Genomic DNA, 26,964 nt, shown 5'->3' with positions numbered 1-26,964 from the left:
GGGATTACAGGCACCTGCCACCATGCCCGGCTAATTTTTATATTTTTAGTAGAGACAGGGTTTCACCATCTTGGCCAGGATGGTCTCAAACTCTTGACCTCGTGATCCACTCGCCTAGACCTCCCAAAGCCCTGGGATTATAGGCGTGAGCCCCCACGCCCAGCCTAGTTCTATATATTTTACAATATATGTTAATTAATATAGTAGGGTATATATATATACATATATATATATATATGTATTTTTTTTTTTTTAGATGGAGTCTCGCATTTATTGCCCAGGCTGGAGGCAGTGGTGCAGTCTTGCCTCACTGCAACCTTCACCTCTGGGTTCAAGCAATTCTCTTGCCTCAGCCTCCCAAATAGCTGGGATTATAGGCATGAGCCACAATGCCCAGTTACTTTTTCTATTTTTAATAGAGATGGGGTTTCACCATGTTGTCCAGGCTGAACTCAAACTCCTCACCTCAGGTGATCCTCCCGCCTTGGCCTCCCAAAGTGCTGATACTCATTTTATTTTATTTTATTTTTTCTTGAGACGGAGTCTTGCTCTGTCACCCAAGCTGGAGTGCAGTGGCGCTGTCTCGGCTCACTGCAACTTCCACCTCCCGGGTTCAAGTGATTCTCCTGCCTCAGCCTCCTGAGTAGCTGGGACTACTGAGGTGTGTGCCACCACGCCCAGCTAATTTTTGTATTTTTTGTATTTTTAGTAGAGGCAGAGTTTAACCATGTTGGCCAGGATGGTCTCGATCTCTTGACCTCGTGATCCACCCGCCTTAGCCTCCCAAAGTGCTGGGATTACAGGTGTGAACCACCATGCCCAGCCTGATACATAGTTTATAAACTAATAGGTATATGTATGTGGGGAGTTAACTGAAGTCATATTCATGTATATTTGGGGATGTGTGTGCTCAAAACACTTTTCAGGAGAGGAGTACATCATTAAAACATCGCAGCTTATCTCCCCTCAAAATCACTCCTTCACTGGAGTCTTGCAAGGGATTAGTGGCAGAGAATCACATCCTCACTGGAAAATGCACTGTGTAAAATTGCTTTTTACATGTGTCTTTTTGACAGCTGAACTAATTATTGAATGGAGTCTGGTGGAGGAAGAGGGCTTGTGGCCCCACCCCTTTCTCCAGGCTAAGTGAGAACAGATTCCTTCACTCATCCAGCATTTATCAAGGCCATTCTATATGAGCACCGTTGAGTACTGTGAGGGAAACAGATCATTAAGACATGGTTCCTTTGATAATCAGTAATTGAATGAAAAGTGAAACTCTCTACTGGAAACGGAGGCTGGGTGCTGGGGACGTGCTGAGGAGGGAGCGCTTAGTTCACACTGGAACTGCCAGGGAGGTTTCCAAATGGGAGATTTCCGTGGGCAACCCTGAGAGCTTGCAGTCCTGGATGAAAAACTAGATAGAGCTATGGAGGTGTGGGAAGTATTTAGTCTGTTGGAAAACGCAAATTGTTCAAAGAGTGGGATCCCAGGCTATTTAGAGTGATAGAAAAAGCCATAGATGGGACTGGAAAGGAGATTATGGAGGTTCTTGAACATCGTGCTAAAGAGTCAAATAGTACTCCATAAGATGGTTAGCATCTTCCTCGTTAAAAAACAGTTTGTTTTTTGGCTGGCACCGTGGCTCACGCCTGTAATCCCAGCACTTTGAGAGGCTGAGGCGGGTGGATCAAAAGGTCAGGAGTTTGAGACCAGCCTGGTAAACATAGTGAAACCCATCTCTACTAAAAATAAAAAAAAATCAGCTGGACGTGGTTGTGGGCACCTGTAATCCCAGCTACTCAGGGGGCTGAGGCAGGAGAATCACTTGAACCCGGGAGGCGGAGGTTGCAGTGAGCCGAGATCTTGCCATTGCACTCCAGCCTGCAACAGAACAAGACTCTGTCTAAGAAATAAGAAGTAAACTGAACCTACTAATAAGACCTTAAGACTTAATAGCTGTATCAGTCCTTTTAAATTAATATGTTTGAAAACCTGCTATAGTGTTCACAATTGCAGCTGTTAAAGACTTAATGACAGACACTGAAACTGTGTGGCCTTCATGTCCGTGGTGTCTGAAGCAGTGCCTGAAGCATAGCAGGTGCTCCATAAATGCAAAGGAAATAAAACCGATTCCATTTTTAAAGTCTATTAAATTTGAATTCAATCAAGAAAGTTGATTAGAAGTTTATTGGAAGATGCATACACACAAATATATTTGAAACAAATTTATGTCTCTTAATTATGGATTTGAGATGTAATTTATGAAAACTAGGGTCTTTGAATTTCCACTTGATAGCTACCTAATTTTTGTAATACTGAGAGAGTCCACTGGTGGAAAGTACCCTGGATTAGCAGCTAGATTTAGGTTTTAGATTTGAATCTTTTTTTTTTTTTCTTGAGACAGAGTCTCGCTCTGTTTTCCAGGTTGGAAAGCAGTTGTGCGATCTCCACTGACTGCAACCTCTGCCTCCTGAGTTCAAACGATTCTCCCTCAGTTTCATAACTCGCTGGGATTACAAGAGTGTGCCACCACACACGGCTAACTTTTGTATTTTTAGTAGAGACGAGGTTTCACTATGTTGGCCGGGCTGGTCTCAAACTCCTGACCTCAAGTGATCTGCCTAATTTGGCCTCCCAAAGTGAGCCACCACACCCAGCCAGATTCGGGTTTGAATCTTGACTCTACACTTTTTTAAACCTTGGATAAATCTTTATTTAACCCTGGATAACTTCTCTGAGTTTCCATTTCCTTATCTGTAACATGGGAATAGTAATACTCCTTTGCAGGATCATTAGAAGTATTAGAGATAAACTCCACAGAAAGTCCGTACATATAAAGATATGTAAAGATACATGGATAGGCTACATACAAAGTCACACAGTAAGTACACAATAAATAGTGGCCATCATAGTTATTTTCTCTTTTAATTTTTTAAAACTCTGTTACACTCCTCACAGTCATTTTGTTGGCTGGACTTTCTAGCTCATGAAACCTGTGCCTATATTTTATAGTCATATAATTTTCTCAAGGTTTGAACATTAAAATTAAATACAGCATAATCCTTCAGACATGGATAACTTCAGCTCAGCTGTTTCCTTTCTGTGAAAATATCACTATTTAATAACTGATGTCAGAATAGGTTTCAAACAACCTACAGAATAGTCATGAAACTGGGTTTAAACAAATGTGCCTGTTTATATTTAATTCCCTCCACTTTCTGATAGAATGAACAGTTTTATTAGAAAATAATCAGCGTGTGGATCTCTTTTCTACACATTCTTTCCACCTTAACTACCTAGACCCTCTTACTCTGAATGATTCTCATTGACTTGGGTTCTTAACAGATAACAATGAATATTAAACACAGTGGGTACCACATTCTTCATTCTGTGGGGAAATGGATTTGATGGAACAATAGATTTCAAGTTCCAGTCTGGGGCAGAGTACAGAATTTACAGAAAAAAATAGATAACTCGGCAAAGTAAACAATATCTTTCGAGGACTTATCATGCCTCTCCAGAAAGGGCTGGCAGAGTCATTCTTTTGCTATGTGTCTGATTTTGTTAGAGAAGTAAATCTCAGTTATAAAATCAGTTGAGGACTCTACTGTGCAACTTGATAAACTGCATGTTTGAGAGCTTCACGAAGTTCCCTACGCTCAGAGCATCCTACTCATCCCCCTTCACTCAGGAATTTTTCATTAGAGGCTTGAGACATGTGAGTTAATAGGGTTCACGATCCCCATCCTGTTTTTCCTCTAAGCAGGTCTCCTAAGAGCATTCATTTACGCGTTCTATTTCAATAGAGACTTTAACACAAAAAAGGTCAAATTATTACCCACGTAATTTTTGTCACTTCTTATTAGAGAAGTCTCAGTTGTCAAGTTCCTTCTCACCTGAGAAGTTCATGTGAGATAAGCTCCAACTTCTTCACAGTGATCCCTGCTGAAACTGAGCATTCTGGAAATTCTACCTGCAAATCTCAACCTGTAGGTGAAAGTTACCTTTTAACCTTCAACTGTCCCTTCACTGAAGACAAGTTTCATCCTTCTTGGTAACAGACATTAGTTAAATTCTAACAGTCTAATTTTTTTGTTTGTTTTTGTATCAGCCATACAGTATCCTCAAATGGTTTGCTCTTCTAATAAAAATGAATTTTTTTCTTGGCTGTTTATTTTTTCTTTTTTTTTTTCTATAGTGGATCTTGCTATGTTGCTCAGGCTGGTCTTGAACTCCTGGCCTCAAGTGATTCTCTTGCCTTCCAAAGTGCTGGGATTACAGGCATAAGCCACCACACCCAGGCTTAAAAAAATTTTTATTTATTTACTTATTCATTGAGATGGAGACTTTCTCTGTTGCCCAGGCTGAAGTGCACTGGCAGAATTGTGACTTACTGCAACCTCCACCTCCTGGGTTCAAGCGATTCTTCTGCCTCAACCTCCCGAGTAGCTGGGACTACAGGCACATGCCACTGCATCTGGCTAATTTTGGTATTTTTAGTAGAGATGGGATTTCACCATATTGCCCAGGCTGGTTTTGAACGCCCCGGTTTTTTTTTTTTTTTTTTTTTTTTTTTTTTTTTTTTGAGACATAGTCTGGCTGTGTCGCCCAGGCTGGAGTGCAGTGGCACAATCTTGGCTTATTGCAACTTCCACCTCCGGTTCAAGCGATTCTTCTGCCTCAGCCTCCCGAGTAGCTGGGACTACAGGCACATGTGACTGTGCCTGGCTAATTTTTGTATTTTTAGTAGAGATGTGGTTTATCACATTGGCCAGGCTGGTCTTGAACTCCTGACCTTGTGATCCGTCCGCCTCGCCTCCCAGAGTGCTGGGATTACAGGCATGAGCCACCGCGCCCAGCCAAGACATTTTTAAAATGGAAATATTCCCTACTGTCACGGGCTTTTACTTGAGGGCCAGAGTCCACAGGTCTTTACAGAGGGCCTCTGCAGTTTGTCACTGTGGAAGAGAGCAGAGTGGGAGGACTCAGAGTGTTCCCATGGACCCCTCTTTCCTGCCCACTGGAGCTGACAATCCTAAGTCAAACAGTAGATCCCGCAAAATTCTACGTACAACCCTGATTAGAGGCCTAGAGAATAGATCCTCTGATTTACAAGAGGCTTTCCCTGACCTCAGAGGGGGATTGAGTGTGGGTCCAGAGACGACATTTAAAGGAAAAATGCAACTTGGGTCTCGCAGCTTGAGTCTCGGCCAGGACTGCACTTATTCAGGGGCCCTCTTGTTCCTTCTCATCAAAGTCTCCTCTGATGCCTGGTGTGGGCCTCCAGCTGTTTGTTCCAATACTTAGCAAGAGTGATTGTCTGTATCCCCTTACTGGTGCCCTCTGTGCCTTTCGTGTCTGGTTTGAAGGGCGATCTTTAGGCAGAATCCCAGAGCAGCTCGTTGACTTCGTTTCACTGGCCTCTCCTCACGTTTTCATTGACTTGGTCAACACGATTCCTCTCAGCATTCAGGGCTCCATGTAGAGCTGGACTCCAAACACCTAGCTATAGCCCCATTCGAAACCTGTTCCGCCTTCAGGGAACTTTCATTGCAGGTGGCTTCCTACTGAGGGAGAAAGTAGAAGAAGTGTCCAGATGCTCTAAAAATTCAAGTTCCCCAACTGGGCGCGGTGGCTCACGCCTGCAATCCCAGCACTTTGGAAGGCCGAGGCGGTGGATCACAAGGTCAAGAGATCGAGACAATCCTGGCCAACATAGTGAAACCCTGTCTCTACTAAAAATACAAAAATTAGCCAGGTGTGGTGGTACACACTTGTAGTCGCAGCTGCTCAGGAGGCTGAGGCAGGAGAATCGCTTGAAATGGGGGAGGCGGAGGTTGCAATGAGCTAAGATCGTACCACTGCACTCCAACCTGGTGACAGAGCAAGACTCTGCTTCAGAAAATAATAAGAATAATTCAAGTTCCCAAATCCAAAGAATGCTGCCACATCGTGACTTTATCTTAATGAGCCTCTCTTTGTAGGGAAAAGAGTCGTTCTGATTTGAATGGCAAAATTTCTCCCTTCCAAGAAGGAAAGCTCCTCAGATGAGATCATTTTACTTCTCTGCTTGACACCTTCTCATCCTTTCCGTCTTAGTAAAAACCAATGATTAAATTGCTGCTGTCTCTGCCTGATAGGGTCTTTCGGCATCTCTCAGGCCCCATGCCTCCTCCCTGTTTCTGATCCTATTCCAGCGTCAGGGGTCTCGTCACAGTCCCTCCAGCGTGACAAGCATGCTCCTGCCTCCGGTCTTTGCACGTGCTCTGCCCTCTGCCTGAAATGCTGCTCTGCACATCTCTGCAGAGCTCTTTCCACGGCCTCTTCTAGTCTTCAGTCAAATGCCACCCCCCCAAGTGACAGCTTCCCTGACTGCCCCATCTGAAATGATACCCATAAATAACTCCCATCCTCCCCCAACTCTGTCCCCATCCTCTTCTGTGCTTTGGATTTATTCTTAGCACTCGTAACTGTATAATGCACTATTGTTTAAGCAAAATAAATAGGCCATTCCACCGAGGCTATCTCTGTACATTGTGTGCCTATGTAACAAATCCCCCCCAAAGTCCCCACCTAACTTAGTATGTAAACAAACTGAAACACGAGTGAATAGTATACATATATTTATATTCTGTAACAAATAGTCAAGTTTCAGCCAATCACAAGCAGCCAATTCATCACACCGTGCCTAAATAAGGCAAACACCTCCCTGTAGCCAACCAGGTGATTTCTCTATTTTGCCTCTGAGTTCAGCTCCTGCTGGTGGGCGGAGCTGTCTGAATTTCTGGCTCTGAGGGCTGCCCAACTTAGGAATACTTTGCTCAAATAAACTCTTAAATTTATTTGAGAAACAAACTCTATCTAAAAGTTTTTCTTTAACACTATGTAGTTTGAAAGAGTATCTCATTATCTGTTGGGTTTTTTTTTTTGTTTTTTTTTTTTGAGACAGAGTCTCACTCTGTCACCCAGACTGGAGTGCAGTGGCGCCATCTCAGCTCACCAAAAGCTCTGCCTCCCAGGTTCAAGTGATTCTCCTGCCTCAGCCTCCCAAGTAGCTGGGATTACAGGCACCCGCCACCACACCTAGCTAATATTTGTATTTTTAGTAGAGTCGAGGTTTCACCATGTTGGCCAAGCTGGTCTCGAACTCCTGACATAAGGTGATCCACCTGCCTCGGCCTCCCAAACTGCTCGGGTTACAGGCACGAGCCACCTCACCCAGCCTATCTATTGCCTTTTAAAAATGGAAACACCACAAGGGGAGGGATTGACATGCCATTTGTTCATTCCTGTATCTGCAGCAATTAGAATTGTGTGTGGCCGGCACATATTAGGTGCTCAATGAGTATGGGTTGAATAAAATGAGGACAATTTATGGCCATTCTTTACCCCTCCCCCCGCCCTCCCCCCACCCTCGAGATCAAGTGTTGCTCGGTCGCCCAGGCTGGAGTGCAGTAGCACAATCTCAGCTCACTGCTACCTCTGCCTCCCAGGTTCAAGCAATTCTCCTGCCTCAGCCTCCTAAGTAGCTGGAACTACAGATGCCACCACCATGCCCAGCTAATTTTTATATTTTTAGTAGAGACAGGTTTTCACAGTGTTGCCCGGTCTGGTCTCAAACTTTTGACCTCAAGTGATCTGCCCATCTTGGCCTCCCAAAGTGCTGGGATTATAGTCATGATCCACTGTGCCCAGCCTATGGCCATTCCTGACTGTCCTCAGCCAAGGGCACCCAGCTCATGCTTTTCCAAGGCCACATGGTTCTCGCAGCACCCTGCAGAAGATCAGAGGGTGCTGCCCAGACTCTGGTTGTGCTCCTGAGAAGCTGAAGTCTTCTGGATCCTCTTACCGTTGGCCATTGCCCTAGCTGGAGATGCAGTCTGTGTTCTGCGGTTCTTTGTATGCATAAACTGAGTATTTCAAGCCACACCTTCCTTTGGATACAGATGAAATCATCTTTCATGAAATAGAAATCATAACTCTCAGCCCCTGACATTATTCTACCCGGCATAATTGCAGGAACTCTAAGCATCCTCCCCAGTTGATTTCTGTTCACGTTCTTCCATGCCAAACTTGCTACAGCACTTGTCGGTGCCCCTGGAGGAACCTGCCCACCATGCCTAGCCCCTGAACCACTGGGAGTCCCTGCCCAGCACCAGAGCGTCTCCATGGGCTCTAGAGGTGCGAGGGGAGGAAAGTAGCCAGCTGTTTCTGCTAATGATACGGGGGGGGGGGGGGCAGGGAAACGCTAGGTAGAGAAAGGCGGGGTCCCTGGCTAGGGCTCCACCCTTGTGCCTATGCCCACGGACCTAGCTGAGAACAGGCATTTCTGTTTTCCCGCCTAAATGTTGCATTTTTCACCACCACCCTGGCCGGCCACACCCTCCATCCTGTGCCCATAAAAACCCGAAACCCTAGCGGGCACAAACACAAGCAGCAGGACGTTGAGAGGAAGATGCCTCAGACGCCTGCAGGCCATCTAGGGCGGGAGGACACGAAGTTCACCCCCGGCGGTCAGAGGAGAGCCCGGACACCGTCCAACGCCAGGGCAAAAGCACCTTCTCGCTCCACACCCCTTCTGGCTCCCCATCCCTCCGCGGAGAGCTACTTCCACCACTCAACAAAACCTTGCACGCCCTCTCCCAGCTCGCGTGTGACCCCCTTTTCCCGTGCGCCAAGGCAGGAACCCCAGGATGCAGACGCCTGTCCTTGCCGTAGGCAGAGGGTGCACTGAGCTGACTTACACGCTAAAAGAGCGCCCTGCAACTCCTGCGCACTGGGGCTCCAGGAGCCGCGGCCCCCAGACACCCACATGGGGGGGGCGCCCGCGCTCTCCGCACGACCTGCCCGTCTGCCTGCCCCCCCTAGGGGTTTTGGGCAGCAGGGCGCCCAGGAAGGGAGCCATAGCCCTCAGAGGTAGACAAGGGAACTTTTCTCCTTTCACCTGGACCCACAAGTGTTTTTTGCGGGGGCGGGGGACGGAGTCTCCCTGTAGTTGCCCAGACTGGAGTGCAGTGGCGCAATCTCGGTTCACCTCAAACTCTGCCTCCCGGGTTCAAGTGATTCTCCTGCCTCAGCCTCCTGCCTCCTGCGTAGCGTGGATTACAGGCGCCCCCCACCACGCCCAGCTAATTTTTGTGTATTTTTAGTAAAGTCGGGGGTTTCACTGTTAGGCTAGTCTCGAACTTCTGACCTCAAGCGATACACTCGCCTTGGCTTCCCAAAGTGCTGGGATTACCAGGCATGAGCTACCAGTCATGAGCCACCACGCCCAGCCATCTTTTTTTTTTTTTTTTTAGATGGAGTCTCACTCTGTCCTCAGGCTGGAGTGCAGTGGCAGGATCTCAGCTCACTGCAACCTCCGCCTCCTGGGTTCAAGCAATTCTCCTGCCTCAGCCTCCTGAGTAGCTGAGACTACAGGTGCACGCCATTACATCCAACTAATTTTTGTAGTTTTAGTAGAGATGGGGTTTCACCATATTGGCCAGGCTAGTCTCGAACTCCTGACCCCATGATCCGCCTGCCTCGGCCTCTCAAAGTGCTGGGATTACAGGCGTGAGCCACCGCACCTGGCCTTGAACTCACAAGTCTTTAGCTGACCACAACAGCTTTTGGGTCTGGGCCTGTACCTTCATATTCCACGGCGCATGGGCAAACCCTCTGGCCGCTGGGAGAGTAGAAAACTTGCATTCTCTTCCCGCTCCCCCTCCAGCCCTTCTCCTTCCACCCTTTGACCCCTGCACCCAACACAGATGCTTCTGGAGTTGTCACCCCTGTGCCAGAAGTTCCTAGTCTGTGACCTTATAGGACACCTTACAATTGATTCTCATTCTGTTTAGGGGATCCCTTAGTATGCTAGTCCATTCTGAGTTTCTGGCTCGTAAGTTCACTCTTCGTTTATCAGGAGGCAATTCTTATCGTCTCTTACTTATTCCACGGGAGAGTAAGAATTGCCTTCTGGGAACACAACACCAATTCTGTCGGAGTTTTCTAGGAAAATCTGTAGATTTCTGTGCATAGACCCACTTCTTTCTTTCTTTATGCGTAAGCTCACTGATGGAGCATAAACCAGCACACTCCTGGACTTAAGGTCATTTTCCTCTTGGAAAATCAATATTTCTTTTGTATATCACAAATTAAGGGTTTTGTTAGAAAAAAATATCCTAAAGTCATCCTCCCACCTTACTCTTTTTTTTTTTTTTTTTTTTGAAGATGTAGTCTCATTCTGTTGCCCAGGCTGGAGTGCAGTGGCGCAATCTCTGCTCACTACAACCTCCGCCTTCCTGGTTCAAGAGATTCTCCTGCCTTAGCTTCCCAAGTAGCTACAACTATAGGCAGGCACCACCATGCCCAGCTAATTTTTTTATTTTATTTTTTTAGTAGAGATGGGGTTTTACTATATGTTGGCCAGGCTGGTCTCCAACTCCTGATCTCAGGTAGTATGCTCACCTCAGGCTCCCAAAGTGCTGGGATTACAGGCCTGAGCCACCGTGCCCGGCCCCGCTTTACTCTTAAGATCCCAAATTATGACCTTTCCATGTTCCTTCTGTACGTTTTAGTCCCCTCCCCACATGCCCATAAACCTTCCATTTGTGACACTCTTGGATTGGAAAAATAGGAATGTTAACAAAACAGTGCACCCCTTTCATAAGGGAATATGCTGTGTTCAGCATCCTTCAATGATTTGGTCGTAGATGTAAGCAATAGAAGGAGGAGATACCATTGAGGGACGTGACCAGTGTTTGGTGCCCACCTTAGAATCATAAAAGACAGTAGTTCCTGTTCTAATTCCTGGGCAGTGAGCTACACATAGCTGTTTCTTTCTTTTTCTTTCTCTTTCTTTCTTTCTTTTTTTTTTTTTTTTTTTTTTGTTGAGATGGAGTCCAACTCTGTTGCTCAGGCTGGAGTGCAATGGAGTGATCTTGGCTCATTACAACTTCCACAACCCGGCCCAAGTGATTCTCCCACCTCACCCTCCCAAGTAGCTGGGGTTACATGAGCCCATCACCACATCCAGCTAATTTTTGTATTTTCAGCAGAGACCATGTTTCACCAGGTTGGCCAGGCTGGTCTCGAACTCCTGACCTCAGGTGATCCACCTGCTTCGGCCTCCCAAAGTGCTGGGATTATAGGCTTGAGCCACGGTGCCTGGCCCACATAGCTGTTTCTAAGGGTAAGAGGTCTTGAGGCGGCTCCTCCCTGCAAGCTGCATCACTGTGTCCCGTGCACGCTGAGCCGCCCGGTCCTTTGCATGTTGCTTTGCACCGTTACCCTGCTTTGCCGTAGCTTTAGGACAAACAAGTTTGCTGAAGCTGCCAATGTGCACTTCTCTTTGAAAATGGCTCAAAGCTGAAAAAACATTAAGGATCAAGTGTTCTCGGAGGAAGAAAAAGAAAAACATGCAGGGTTTGTCACTGCCAGGAAAAGTGGCCCTAAACTTTCACCCAGAATCATATGCTGTGCTTTCATAAAGGCTGTTTTAAACAGCTCCGGCTAGTTCTCACACAGCAGCGAGACAGCCTGTCAGTGAGTCTGCGGACCGTGTCTAACCCCTTCTCCAGCACCCTGCGGGCTGCAGGCCAGTTCCAGTTAAAGCGCTTTGCTAGGTAGTGGCCTGGTCTGCTGCTTCCAGGCTCGATTTAATCCCAGCACTTTGGGAGGCCGAGGCGGGTGAATCACGAGGTCAACAGATCGAGACCATCCTGGTCAACATGGTGAAACCCCATCTCTACTAAAAATACAAAAAATTAGCTGGGCATGGTGGCACGTGCCTGTAATCCCAGCTACTCAGGAGGCTGAGGCAGGAGAATTGCCTGAACCCAGGAGACGGAGGTTGCGGTGAGCCGAGATCGCGCCATTGCACTCCAGCCTGGGTAACAAGAGTGAGACTCCGTCTCAAAAAAAAAAAAAAAAAAAAAGTCTACAACTTTTAGAAATAAGTGCTTCTTGTGGAAAGGATGGGTGACTTAAGGTTGCTGCTTCCAGAATCTGTTTTTACTGAAAATGTGAGCTGTTTTTATTATCAAATGTCGTTTAGCCACGTGACCTGAAACAAAGTATCACAAAGGTTTGAGTGTTACAAACCGAAAAACAGAAAACCAGCCTACTTCAGCGTTTTAATACATGGAAACATCAATCTGTAGTTAAGGCTCAACTTTTCAATAGCCTCAGTGGCTGACACAGATTCTACTTGGAATTGCTGCTGATTTATTTATCCTGGAATAAATGCAATGCCATTATATCTTGGTGACAACAGAAACAAGCTTTGGCCAGGTCTGTGCATAGTTTAGGGATGAAGAAAATAAGTTTTGAAAGGCAATGGGCATTGCTGATTATAGATTTTTATTAGGAACAGATGTGGGGCTCTGGTTTTTAGTGGTAGACAAACTGTTATTGAAGCAAGTCAGCTGACTAAGAACCATAATATCTTCTTTTTTAGGAAAGAGAAATATTAACCAATTTAATTCGTAATCTTTTTCTTTTTCTTTTCTTTCTTTTGTTTTTTTTTTTTGAGACAAAGTTTTGCTCTTGTCGCCCAGGCTGGAGTGGTGTGATCTCGGCTCACTGCAACCTCCACCTCCCGGGTTCAAGTGATTCTCCTGCTTCAGCCTCCCAAGTAGCTAGGATTAGAGGCGCCCGTTATCATGCCCAGAAAATTTTTGTATTTTTAGCAGAGATGAAGTTTCACCATGTTGGCCAGGCTGGTCTCAAACTCCTGACTTCAGGTGATCCACCTGCCTCGGCCTCCCAAAGTGCTGGGATTACAGGTGTGAGCCACTGCACCCGGCCCATAATTTTTTTCTTTAAGGGATCACTCAATAAGCAAAAACAAATTCTGAGCTATTTGTTAATGTATACGTGGAACAGTGTATAAATAGAGAGCACTGTTTTTGTTAACATCGCTCCAGGCTGAAGCAGAGGTTTAGGACACAATTATAACTTCTTTTACCACCGTGCTTAAACTTCAGATCTCTCCACTTTAAGTTTGTTCATGGCTGCCGCCTTTGAACAGGTTTCTCCTCTTAGGCTGTATGGATTCTAATGCCAAGTTATATGCCGTGTGATCATTTTCTGTATTCCAGGGCTGTCATCTTTCTTTCTTCAAGGAAAGTGTAAGCATTTTCGGTCACTTGCTGCCCTGTTTGGGATGGGTCAGCTAAAGGGGAGATTTTAGACTTTGTGGATCATTTCCAGCTCTCTTTGACATCCACCTTTGTCTCCAGCCATTTGCTGAGATCTCTCCATTTAAGGATGCTCCCTGGAAATTTCAAATGACACTTCTAATCATAGACCATTGGCCACCACTTATACACATGCCCACCCCTAGCTTTAAAGGAGGCTACGGGTTGAGTTATTCCAATCCACAGTGGTGCTTCTATCAGGGAGCCACGTGCCATTTAAACAATCAGGGCTTCACTTTCTAGAAGAAGGGAAACTAGGCAGTGGGAACAGTTGGTGGTCCGTACCACAGGCTTGCACCAAATTACTCTCCTATTCACTGAATATGGCGGCTCCGTCTTCTCCACGTCTTCGTTTAAATTTGATGTCAGACACTGATTTTTGTCGATCTGATGGACACGCATTAACTTTTTTTTCAAAAAAAAGTTACATATCTATACCTGCTTTCATTCCCTTTGCCTCGTAGATAACCATTCTAACGTATTTTTATACATTTTGTGAATATTGTGCATACTGTATATTTTTTGGTATGCATTCATTTTTTTTTTTTTTTTTTTTTGGGGACGGAGTTTCGCTCTTGTTACCCAGGCTGGAGTGCAATGGCGCGATCTCGGCTCACCGCAACCCCCGCCTCCTGGGTTCAGGCAATTCTCCTGCCTCAGCCTCCTGAGTAGCTGGGATTACAGGCACGCGCCACCATGCCCAGCTAATTTTTTGTATTTTTAGTAGAGACGGGGTTTCACCGTGTTGACCAGGATGGTCTCGATCTCTTGACCTCGTGATCCACTCGCCTCGGCCTCCCAAAGTGCTGGGATTACAGGCGTGAGCCACTGCGCCTGGCCTGCATTCATTTTTTAATTCTTATATAAAATGATTGATTCTATATCTTTTTTCTTTTTCTTGTCTTTTCTTGAGATAAGAGTTTCACTTTTGTTGCTCAGGCTGGGGTGCAATGGCGTGATCTCGGCTCACCGCAATCTCCACCTCCTGGGTTCAAGCGATTCTCCTGCCTCAGCCTCCCGAGTAGTTGAAACTATAGGCGCGTGCCACCATGCCAGGCCAATTTTTTGTATTTTTAGTAGAGATGGGGTTTCACCTTGTTAGCCAGGATAGTCTCCATCTCCTGACCTCATGATCCACCTTCCTTAGACTCCCAAAGTGCTGGGATTTCAGGCATGAGCCACCGCACCTGGCCAATGACTCTCTTTCTTCAATAAGCACTGTGTTTTTAGCTTCTATCCATGTTGCTATTTGTGCACTACACTGTTGCGCCTGATCTCTATGTAACACTGTGACATTCACCCACACATTTTCCTCTCACAGTGATGGATGCTCAGGTTGCCCCTCTCCCTGACATCCCTTATGCCTTATAGCAAGCTCATGTGATAAGTATTATCATCCAATTTTACAAATGAGAAAACCGAGGTTCAGAGGGGTTAAAGAATTTGCCCCAGGTTCCATTGTAAAGAAGAGGGAAAGAGAGCCAGAAGTCCCCTCGTTAGTTGCTGAACAGGTGATGGGTCTCTGGTATGAGGTCAGAAGTTCCGGGTAAGCACTACTGCTCTGCGTGTCTTCTCCATTTGGCTCCCGCGATGCCTCCAAGTTAAAAGCAGAAATTCTTGTCTTTGACTTAATGATTCCTTTCTGGTCAGAATCCAGATAGATTGTAAGCCTCATTGAGTGTTTATGCCTTGTGGTTAAATAAGTTTTCAGCCCCTTTCTGGGGGTGTATAGCTCTTGAGGGTTTCGAAGGCAATGTCTCGTTTGGGACAGAATTCCGCTGTTGGTGTATGAAAACCCACGTAACGGTGGCTTCAACAAGTGTCTGTTCAGTTATGCAAGTGGTTCTCAAAGAGAGGTCGCCAACCAGCGGCGTCAGCATCCTCTTGAAGTCTGTTAGGAATACAAGGTTCAGGATTCCACCCCAGGCCTTTGGAATCGGACACTCTCAGGAACGGCCCACAAGTCTGTGTTTTTATGAGCCCCCCGGGTGATTCACATGCCCACTCAGGTTTGAGAGCTACAGGGTTTTCCTCCATAACAAAAGATCCAGGGTTAGGCAGTCAGGGCTGGCACCACAGTGCCAGCAATGCCAAGGAGCACCCAGGCTCTTTCTGCTCCCCTGCTTTGCCACCTTGAGCATATGGCTTTCATCTCTGGAAGCAAGATGTATTTCATTTTATTTATTTGTTTGTTTTTTTGAGATGGAGTCTGCTGTGTCACCCAGACTGGTGTACAGTGACCCAATCTCAGCTCAGTACAACCTCTGTCCCCTGGGTTCAAGCGATTCTCCTGCCTCAGCCTCCCGAGTAGCTGGGATTACAGGCAGGTGCCACCACACCCAGCTAATTTTTGTATTTTTAGTAGAGATTGGGTTTTGCCATGTTGGCCAGGCTGGTCTCAAACTCCCAACCTCAGGTGACCTGCCCACCTCAGCCTTCCAGAGTGCTGGGATTACAGGCGTGAGCCGCCGTGCCCAGTCGCAAAATGTATTTTAGATGCCCCATCTGCATTCCAGCTGGAAAAAAGGGGAAAATCCAGGGTGGTGCCTATACCAAGAAATCTTCCCCAGAATCCGCTGCATATGTCTCCCTGATAGTCAAGGTCACATAGCCATGCCCAGATGCACAGAGTCTAGATAGGTGAGTATGTGTTAGCTGTGCATATTGTCATCGTTCTCTTGCCCACAGACTGGGACTCTACTAGTGGAAAGAACAGGGGGATTGATGCCATGTGTAAGCAAAGCAGCAGGTTCTATTTGTACTTAAAAGCAGAGATGGGAGAAGCTGCATTAGAGCAGTAAGTAGTCAAGAATGACTTTAACCTGCTGTATAATTTTTCTGGGGGCTGGCCTTAGTATAAAGATGAGAGATCCGGACTCTTCTCCAGCCTGTACACTTGAAGGAGATAGCTATTTCACCTGCATGAACAACAGTTGTTCGGATTTGTGGCTGGGAGTTTCCTTTTGTCCTTGGAGATCAAGAGAGGTTCCATAATTCACAGTCACTAAAGCTGTAATGCCAGCCTCAGCACGGAGACTAGACTCTGTGTTGCAGAAACCACAGAAGTGATTAGCAGAGGGGCAGAAACAGATTAAGAAGGGCTTGTTATGCTGTGAGTTTGTTTACACGGGCTCCCCACCCTCCGCCCAGGAGGAGGAATCATCATTTATTTTTGCCTCTTGGCCTTGAGCCTGTTTTTTGTTTTTTCCCTGAGCGTCGGCGCCTGCTGACTTGCTCTCCAGCCCAGGGTTTTGTTTTTGTTTTTCACTTCTTTTCTAGGTGTACTTGAGAATAGGCCTCTGAATGGAAAGATAACATGTATCTTTGTCTTAGTCCTCCAAGGACTGTCTTGTGAAAAAGAGTAAGCAGCCCTGCCCTGTCTGAAGCATGGGGAGGTTGCAAAGGGCAGGGAGCTCGTTGCCCAGTAGCCCGCGGGCAAGCTTGGGGCCCCCAGCCTTCTGCCTGGAAGGGGCGGGGCCGCTGCAGCTTACAGAAGACCTTTCATGTTTCCTTGCTCCTAGGAGTGGGTTGTGCCCATCAACACTACAGGTGGGCCCTCGGCCAGTGCCAAACAAGCAGCTGCACAGCCCAGGGACTTTGAGCTGTTTGCAGCTCTCCTCTCTTTGTGCCCCTGCCAACTCACACACACCTGGGATTTCACCAGCTGCCTGCCCACTGAGCCCCCTTCCCACCATGTGACCTAATCCTCATTACACCTGCTCCTCTGCAGGGCAGCCAGCCCATCCCCACCTTGCCTCAATAAGGCCTGGGGAGGTTGGAACAAGACCTACGCTATTCATGCCTGAAACAGCCAGCTCCCACCAGTTTCATGGCAAATTACGAGGGATTGAGGTTTACTGTGAAGAAAGCCTAGACCTGATAATTAATCAGCTGGTCATCTGGGGATCAAATTAAATTGGACCTGAGGCCTCGACTCCAAAATGGAATCAGATTTTCTCTTTTGGCAGGATGTGTGCATGGGACTGAGAATACAGGCACAGTCTGTCCATCTTCCTTCTTTGCATACAGATACTGGTTTGTAATTTTAAAACACAGCAAAGAGGTGAGACAAATACTACAGTTTGAGTTTTTAAAGTGAATGCAGGGCTTCTATTCAATTTAGCAAGGATTTATTTTGTCCTTCTTTTCCCTAAGAAGTCTCTCGGTAAGGCATTTGGGGTAAGAAGCGTGCATAGTACCAGATCTGCGTCTTTAGGGAGATCAACATCCAGTACAGAAGACAGACATGCTGTTAATGTAAGTTTGACCGTGAAGCGCAACGTAGACAAAGCTCTAGAAACCAGTAATTGTGATTGGGAATTAGCAATAACTTTACAGAGAAGGTAACATGTGAGCTGAATTTTGAAAGATGAGTGGCAGCTTTGTGCTTTCTCTCTTTGGGCAGACACTGTGAAGTGACCCGCAGTCGGGATATTTTCTTTAATGGTGTCTGACGTTGTTCTGCACCATTACTGCCTCTCATATTCTATGCATGAGTAGAGTCCAAGGCTAAAAGTGGTAATCACCTTTGGAAACTGCCAGCAAACATGAATAACTCTTCTGGGGCCAACTTTTCTCAAGGAAGTAATAAAAGTAGTCTTGTGGCTCATGGCAGGAAGCATGAAAGTCTCTTGCTGGCTCTCACGGCCTTGTGACTATGGACATGAAACACACTATATCAGTCAGTGGCCTTTGCAAATGTAGGCTCTTTGTGATGGTGTTAATCAACCAGCAAGGGACTTGTAAGCACTGATGGTCGCTTAGTGCAACTTATTGCCGCTTTTCTGAGTCACAAAAGTGCAGAAAGATGAAAAACGGGATAGAAAGGATACAGTTGTAATTTATAAGGAGAAACTTTGTAATTTTTTTTTTTTTGAGATGGAGTTTCGCCCTTATTGCCCAGGTTGGGGTGCAATGGTGTGATCGTGGCTCAGCGCCACCTCAGCCTCCCGGGTTGAAGTGATTCTCCTGCCTCACCCTCCCGAGTAGCTGGGATTACAGGCATGCACCACCATGCCCTTGATTTTGTATCTCTCTAGTAGAGACGGGGTTTCTCCATGTTGGTCAGTCTGGTCTCAAACTCCTGACCTCAGCTGTTCCACCTGTCTTGGCCTCCCAAAGTGCTGGGATTACAGGTATGAGCCACTGCACCCGGCCACAACTTTGTAATTTTGAAACAGAGTATGAGTTTCAGAAATAACTGGAGTGATCACTAAAGTATTTAGACAGCTTACACGTTTTAGAATTCTAATAACTTTTAGTCCTTCTTCACTATAGCTCTCCCGCTGTGGTAGACTGGGAGACTTTGGTGCTGTTTGCCGAGATTTCCACTTCTCTTTTTGGAAATGCAAGGGATGACATTTCTTATTTCTTTTTTTTTTTTTTTTTTTTTTTGTGATGGAGTCTTGCTGTGTCACCAGGCTAGAGGACAGTGGTGCGATCTCGGCTCACTGCAACCTCCACCAGCTGGGTTCAAGCAATTCTTCCACCTCAGCCTCCCGAATAGCTGTGACCACAGGCACACGCCACCACGCCCAGCTCATTTTTGTATTTTTAGTAGAGACAACGGGGTTTCACTGTGTTGGCCAGGATGGTCTTGATCTCTTGACCTTGTGATCCGCCCGCCTCGGCCTCCCAAAGTGCTGGGATTACAGGCGTGAGCCACTGCGCCCAGCCGGGGATGACATTTTTTCAGCTCCCTGAGTTTAGGCCTGGCCATATGTTTTGCTTTTACCAATGACATGTGAGTAGAAATGGCGTTTCATATCTGAGTCAAAGCACCTAATTGCAGTACTCGGTTACACAACCCTCTCTTCTCCTGCCTGAGCATCATGGAGCCTATTTTGATGTAAAAGGGCTTTGCTGAACCATCCTAAGGAGGAGAGCTTCCTTGAACAGTCATGTGGGTCTGCTATGGTCTATGCTTAACTAAAGAGTAATAATAACAGTAAGGTTTTTTTTGTTTGTTTCTCTGAAAGCCACTGAGATTTAGGGGCTGCATGTTACTACAGTATAGCCTAGCTTGTCCTTACTAATACAACTGAATAACCATTATTAACTATGTTCACCTGTGAGAAAATGGAGCAGTTCAGAACACACCCACTTTAGGTAGACATACACACAGAAGTCAGCTCAAGTTGTTTCTCTGCAGAGTAAAGGCCCTTTATACACAAACCTTCAGCACTCATTCAAGTTATCTTTTTTTTTTTTTAAGATGAAGTTTCACTCTGTCCTTCAGGCTGGAGTGCAGTGGCATGATCTCAGTTCACTGCAACCTCCGCCTCCTGGTTCAAGCAATTCTCCTGCCTCAGCCTCCTGAGTAGCTGGGATTACAGGCACTAGCCACCATGCCCAGCTAATTTTTGTATTTTTAATAGAGACAGAGTTTCACCATGTTGGCTAGGCTGATCTCGAACCCCTGACCTCAAGTAATCCACCTGCCTTGGCCTCCCAAAGTGCTGGGATTACAGGTGGTAGCCTCTCATTTTAATTCTCATATCAACACTACATGATAGATAGTACTACCCACATTTCACAGGTAAGAGTCACAGAGTTCAGCTAACTTGCCCAACATCACATATAATTGGTCAGTGTGATGGCATTTCCTAGGTTCTCTCCCTTGTCTTTGCTGCCTCCCAGGACTGATACAGATTGTTCCCTCCTGGTTCTATGAGTATGTACATATCCACATAAAGCCAAACCCCACATGGACCAAGTAATTCGCCTCCCTTTCTCCCTATGCTCTCTAACCTCAGTCTGACTTGAATTCTGTCTGAATCAAGTGTCTGGTAGACATTTCCCTTCAGGGTGAAGGAAACCAAATGGGGGAATATGAATGGAATGTGGAAAACCCACCACAACTTCTGGAGAAGACAAACCAGATAATGATCAACAAGAGTGACCGTTACATGAAACACAGGCAAAATGTTCATGTCACATGTACATTGAACAACAACAGCCAAACAGAATTTCAGAAGCTCTCAGAAGGCCATCCACTCTGTTTTTCTAGAAAAGATGGTTGTAACCCACCCAGGGCAAGTGTTTATCAGTCTTAACGTCAGTGATCTCCAGTAAAATTTTCACTGTTTCATGCTGTAATTTTTGGGGGGGAACTTGCAAGTTTCCCCATGTATGCATCTGGTCTTACAGTCCAACATCAAGGTTATGATAAGCAGGAGGGAGGGACGCTCTATCCAGGTAGGGACTCTGGCAATCTTACCAGGTGATAGATCTCAGTGCCTTGTTTCATGACAGGCAGTAAGCCCTTAGAGACATTTGTTGAACAAATAAATAAAGTTAAAGAACTGATGACCACTGACATAGAGTACAAAATAAACACAGAAATAAAAATGTGGTTTTACCAAAATGAAAGGAAGACTTGCTTTTGCCAATCACACCAATCACTGTCCCGTAAGATCTGGATTATGCAACCATAACTAAGTGACATACAGGTCTTGTTAAAATCTAAGCTCAAAAATGAAAAAGGGTTTCTTCCCACATGTAAGCTGAAAACCTCCTTAGGGGGTTCTGTTTTATGCACACTAATTTAATATTAATAAGAATTATTGCTATGCCTGATATATTATGTTGGTGGGAGAAGAAACGTACAATGGGGCTTTTGGAAATTTTTGATGGGGGTCTGCTAGCATCTGGACTTGGCTTTCACACGTGTAAATAAAAGCTCAGTTGAATGAGCAACAGACATACCCTGCCGAGTTGCTGAGTAGTAGGCTATTTGAAGAAGCCCATATTCTTCTTTGAAGTGTGATTCACCTGGCTCAATAGCAGCCACTGGACAACTGGACTTTTTGAAGTGACCATTGTTCTAAAGATAAACAGTTCTGGCTGGGGGCAGTGGCTCACGCCCCTTATCTCAGTATTTCAGGAGGCCAAGGGGGAGGATCACTTGAGACTAGGAGTTCAAGACCAGCCTGGTCAGCGTGGTGAAATTCCCTCTCTGCTAAAAATACAAAAATTAGCTGGGCATGATGGCATACACCTGTGGTTCCAGGTACTTGGGAGGCTGAGGCACAAGACTTGCTTGAACCCAGGAAGTGGAGGTTGCAGTGAGCCACGATCACACCCCTGCACTCCCGCTGAAGCAACAAAGTGAGACCTTGTCTCAAAAAAGTAGAATCAAATCAACAGTTCCTAATTTAGCAAAGTCTAATGCCAATGTATGTATCATCATTCCACAGTGAAGATAAGAGATAAGTCACCAGAGGGATTTTATCAAGTCTCTATATATACACCAACCGTGATATGGTAGCTATTATAAAGATGTAAAATACAGCGTGCATATACAAATGTGTGCCATGAGAATCAGGCTCTAGGAATCTACGATTTGCTATGAATGTGAACGATCAAGCCAACTCTGGACTCGGAGTCAGTTTCCTTTTCTTCCTATAGTGGGTTGTTGTTGTTTTGAGGCAAAGTTTAAACAAACGCTTTGTGCACTAGAATCGTATGGAACGATTACGGTAAGGGCCATGCCTATGCAACCAGGCTGCGAGTTCTTTGTGGTGGTCCAGGCTGGTATGCAGTGGCATGAGCATAGCTTAATACAGCTTTGGACACTTGGCCTCAAGCGATCTCACTGCCTCAGGCTTCCAAAGTGCTGGCATTATAGGTGTGAGCCACTGTACCCGACCATGACTCGTTTTTTTAAAAACCCTTTTTGTACCTTGTCTTGCACTAACTAGGTATCTAGTAAGTGTCTGTCAAGTAGGCTGAGTATGTACTTGTATCCGGTAACAAAGCTGAGATTATACTTGTACAAACTCTACAACCAATATTTTGCTGTCAGCTTTTTGATAATGGAAAAATTTTTTGAAGAGATGGGATTTCGCCATGTTGCTCAGGCTGGTCTCAAATTCCTGGGCTCAAGCAGTCTGCTCACCTAGCTTCCCAAAGTGTTACGATTATAGGTGTGAGCCACCACATGCAGCCCACTTGATCATTTGGAAAGACGTATGTTCATCAAGCAGAAGTCTAAAACTTCATTATAATCATAAAATTGAAGCCAGAAGTTACCTTAAAGATAATCTAATTCAATCTTATTTTATTTAGGAACTATTTAATTTTCAGGGGTAATTTTGTTTATTCTGATTGAAGAGGAATTGAGTCCTTTTTTTTCTTTTTTTAACTGTGGGCCAGACACAGTGGCTCACGCCTGTAATCCTAACACCTTGGGAGGCTGAGGTGGGAAGATTGCTTGAGCCCAGGAGTTTGAGGCCGATCTGGGCAACATGGTGGGACCCCGTCTCTAAAAAAAATTGTTTAATTAGCTGGGCATGATGACAGGTGCTTGTAGTCCCAACCACTCAGGAGGCTGATGCAGAAGGATCGCTTGAGCCAGGAGGTCGAGGCTGCAGTGAGCCATGATCATGCCATTGCACTACAGCCTGGGTGACAGAGTGAGTCTCTGTCTCAGATAAAAAAAAAAAAAAAAAAAAAAGAACCACAACCCACAAAACTTCTGTATGAACGAAGATGTGGTTTTAAAGGTTAAAAAGAAGCTTCTGGAGTCAGAACCACTGCTTTTTAGAAACTCCTTTTTATTTATAGAAGGCCATGGTTACTGGAATGACGGGAGAACTGGTGTCAGGTGGCATTTTCCAAGTAACCAATGGCCGTTCACGCAGCGTCTTCGTCCTGTTTGGTGTATTTATCCTGCCTCATTTTGCATTTCCAGGAGGGGGACTCCTAGAGGCAAATAGACTCACAGTAACTTGTTTCGTGAAGAAGTCAAAACATGGGGCATCAATGACCCTGTTCTTCAAACTGATAGTGAACTAGGAGAAATGGAATTAATTTTATTCTTATTTCCCCAACCCCATAAACACAAATCAGGACATGTGGTCTAACATGTATAAATGCATTTACAGAGACAACGGGACAAAGCAGCTACCATTTGGACTGCACAGGAAAGTCTGAGCAACAGAATGACCCCCTAAAAGGGTCTCAGTGGGGAACTCTGGTGCAGGGCACAGTCTGTAGGAAAGGCAACAGAGAGTAGGTGCCTTTAAGAATAGTGCAGGCCAGGTGCGGCGGCTTACACTTGTAATCCAGCGCTTTGGGAGGCCGAGATAGGTGGATCACCTAAGGTTGGGAGTTCAAGACCAGCCTGGCCTACATGGTGAAACCCTGTGTCTACTGAAAATACAAAAATCGACCAGGTGTGGTGGCGGGTGCCTGTAATCCCAGCTACTTGGGAGGCTGAGGCAGGAGAATCGCTTGAACATAAAAGGTGGAGGTTGCAGGGAAGCGGAGGTTGCAGTGAACCGAGATCACGCCACTGTACTCCAACCTGGGTGACAGAGTGAGACTCCGTCTCAGAAAAAAAAAAAAGAATGAAGGAGACGTAGGAATGGGAGGCTGAGAGAAAGCTGGCCAGGGATAAATGGAGAAAAGCAACAAAGCAACCACTGCCTTCACGAGCCTGATTTGACTGGGGCTAAGTGGGATTTACACGTGTACAGTGAGACAACACAGCCTGCCTTGGGAAGATGAACAGCTTTATGTCTCTCCAGCCACATAAAATCTGTAGGTGACGTACTTCAGATGTGATTGAGGTCAACTGCAAATCATAGAAAACCAGAAGATAGTGGCCTAAAGGAATCAGGGTAGATTTTTCTTGGAAGGCTGGAGGTTACTGGTTGTGGCAGTGGTTCAGTAGCTGAAAGGTGAAAGCCAATGTCTCCGATTCCCTAGGCCTTTGCCTCATGATTCCATGATGTTGCCGTAGCTTCAGGTACCACGTCTGCATTTGAGACAGAAGGAGAGGAAGTACAGCATTGCCACACTTACTGGTCCCGTTTCATCAGGAAAACAAAAGGCTTATTCAGAGCCTTCCTCTCTGCCCCTCCCTGTCGGTATTCATCCACTGAACGTCAGTCTAAGGCATCACTTCCCGGTACAGTGGAGGCTGAGAAAGTGAGGATTTAACTTTCTAAGTTTCCATAGTAGAAGCAGGAAAGGAAAAAGTGATTAGGAATGGATGTTGGGTACCTCAATCTGTTTGCCTGCCGCAAGAAGACTGGTCAGTTATTTTTCATATCTCATTTAGAAGACAAGAGAAGTTTCCGTTGGACACAAGAAAAAAAATTCTTAACCCTGAGGTCAGCCTGCTTGGGAGGACAGTGTAGATGGTGAGGCTGCTGTCTTTGAAGAGCTTCCAGTTATGAAAGATTCATCATTATGGATTTTAGAAGATTCAGACATTCAGTTTCCTGAATCCTGAAGACTGACCAGATGATTTCATTAAATCTATCATCATTTGATTCACTATTTCAAAGCGGTGTGTTCCCAACCTCTCAAAGCACTGTGAAATACCAAAGATACAAGATGGCCACGCCTCCGTCCTTCAGCCCTCTTCCCCCTCTGTCTACTGCATTGGAAAGCTTCCAAAGGCACTTGGTTTAGTGGTTGAAAGCATCATTCTGTTTTCTGTTATTCAAAATTGGTTTCTAGTATGTCATGAAAAAATAAAGTACTCAGAAAGTGAGGTTTAAGTAAAATATCAGGAAATCAAGATTTGTTGACTTTACTGAAATGCATTTGGATAAAGCGAAACGTGGATCGATTACTTGAATATGTTGTGAGCATTTTACAGGAGAGTCACAAAACGTTCCTAGACATGATAGCATTAAACGTTGTGTGTTCTGCTTATTTTTAAGTAAATACACTTGTAAATCACTTGGCAAATCTGTTGAGAGCCCATGGTTTCTTTCTGCTTCACCTTGGCTTTGGCTACACCAGTTACCCTAATGGCAACAGCTAACCCTTTCCAGCCAATCCTTCATGCCACAGGGGAGGAAAGACAATGCCGCATTGTGAACTTACACAAGCTTTGCAAATGTGGTGCAATGTTGGTGTTCTAGGAGACTGAACTTCACAAACCCACCAGAGTCCGGCCAGCCTGGACTTGTTAGCCAGAAAGCACGAGAAAGACAGGTAAAAACCCCTTTTCTTCCCCACGTTTAGAGAAGAGCTAAAAGAGACATTTTTACCTTCTAGACTTTCTAACAACTGGAATAAGAACGGGGATGGGTTTCACAACAGCCAAACAAATGATCTCTTTCACACATGCTTGTTTTTATTACATTCCCACACACATTTAGGGAACCCTATTCGTGTCTGCTGCCTCTGTGGAGTTCTGTTAAGTCAAAGCTCTTGTTTTTGCCATGCACCAGACTCCATGTGAAGTGTGCCTTAAGTTCTCTGATTCATTTCGTCTATTCAACAGATTTTTTTTTTAGAGGCAGGGTCTCCCTGTCAGGCTGGAGTGTAGTGGTATAATCATAGCACACTGTAACCCTAAACACTTAGGCTGAAGGGATCCTCCCAGCAATCATAGCTAACTGTAACCGTAAACTCCTGGGCTGAAGAATCCTCCTTCCTCAGCCTCCCGAGTAGCTAGGACTACAGGTAGCTGCCGCCAAGCCCAGCTATATTTCTTTAAATTTTTTTTTTTTTACAGAGATGGGTTCTTCTTATGTTTCCCAGGCTGGTCTCAAACACCTGGCCTCAAGTGATTCTTCTTCTTGGCCTCCCAAAGTCCTGAGATGGCAGGTGTGAGACACCCTATCCAGCCCCATTCAACAGATTTTTATTGAGCATCTACTTAAGAGCTGCTGTTCTGTGTTGGAAATACCTGCTATTGCTAACCCTCACAACACTGCAAGGAAGTTGTGATCAGCTGCCTTTTAACACTTTAAAAAACTAAGCCCCAGGGAGAATAAGCAGCTTCTCCAGGTCACACAGCGAATCTGTGGCAAAGCTGGGAGCTGACTGTTGGCTCTGATCCCGTCTATATTCCGTGCTCCTTACCCAGTGTCTCCCTGATGCCTTCTTCCTGTCAACCGACTGTCACAAAGGCCCAGCATTTTGAGACTACAATTCACAAACTCTTTTTTTTTTTTTGAGGCAAAGTCTCACTCTATCGCCTAGGCTGGAGTTGCAGTGCCGCAATCTCGGCTCACTGCAAACTCTGCCTCCCTGGTTCAAGCAATTCTCTTGTCTTAGCCTCCCAAGTAGCTGGGATTACAGGCATGTGCCACCGTGCCTGGCTAGTGTGTGTGTGTGTGTGTGTGTGTGCGTGCGTGTGTGTGTGTGTATTTGTGCATTTTTAGTAGAGACGGGATTTCGCCATGTTGGCCAGGCTGGTCCCAAACTCCTGATCTCAGGTGATCCGCCCACCTCAGCCTCCCAAAGTGCTGGGATTACAGGCGAGAGCTGCCACACCCAGCCCAATTCACGAACATTTAAGGTTACTCTGCCAAAACAGGTGACGCTCCTGCTACAAAAATTCAAAGGAGGACCTTGCCTTTCTTTGAGGCTGGTATAAAAGTTCATTTACCGAGTCCCTGTCCTTACTCAACTGCTCATCTTCAAAATGTCATTTCAGGGCTAGGCACAGTGACTCATGCCTGTGAGTAGAGAAAACCCATCTCTACTAAAAGCACAAAAATTAGCTGGTCATGGTGGCATGCACCTGTAGTTCCAGCTACTCAGGAGGCTAAAGCAGGAGAATTGCTTGAACCTGGTAGGCGGAAGTTGCAGTGAGCCAAGATTGCATCACTGCACTCCAGCCTGGGCAACAGAGCGAGAGTCTGTCCCCCGCCTCCAAAAAAAAAAAAGAAAAGAAAAGAAAAATGCACTCTCTGCCAGGAAGGGTATCAGGGCTTCAGTCTCACCTCTGGCCCTTGCATGCTGCAGCATCTTGGCAAAGCCTTTAACCTCCCTTACCCACAGTTTCCACATCTGGGAAACTGGCAAC

At 45.7% G+C, this 26,964-nt stretch overlaps 1 long non-coding RNA gene across 1 annotated transcript in view; it reads right to left on the bottom strand.

Moving 5' to 3' along the window:
• LOC116529738 overlaps positions 1-26,964 on the bottom strand; it is a 39,732-nt gene that overhangs the window by 857 nt on the left and 11,911 nt on the right. The window lies entirely within an intron of this gene.

Source organism: Sapajus apella, unplaced genomic scaffold, assembly GCF_009761245.1.
Source record: "Sapajus apella isolate SASKATOON/1434 unplaced genomic scaffold, GSC_monkey_1.0 scaffold63, whole genome shotgun sequence".
In the NCBI taxonomy this organism is placed as follows: domain Eukaryota; kingdom Metazoa; phylum Chordata; class Mammalia; order Primates; family Cebidae; genus Sapajus; species Sapajus apella.
The sequence above is the reverse complement of the archived record's forward strand: the minus strand, read 5'-3'. Positions and strand labels throughout refer to the sequence as shown.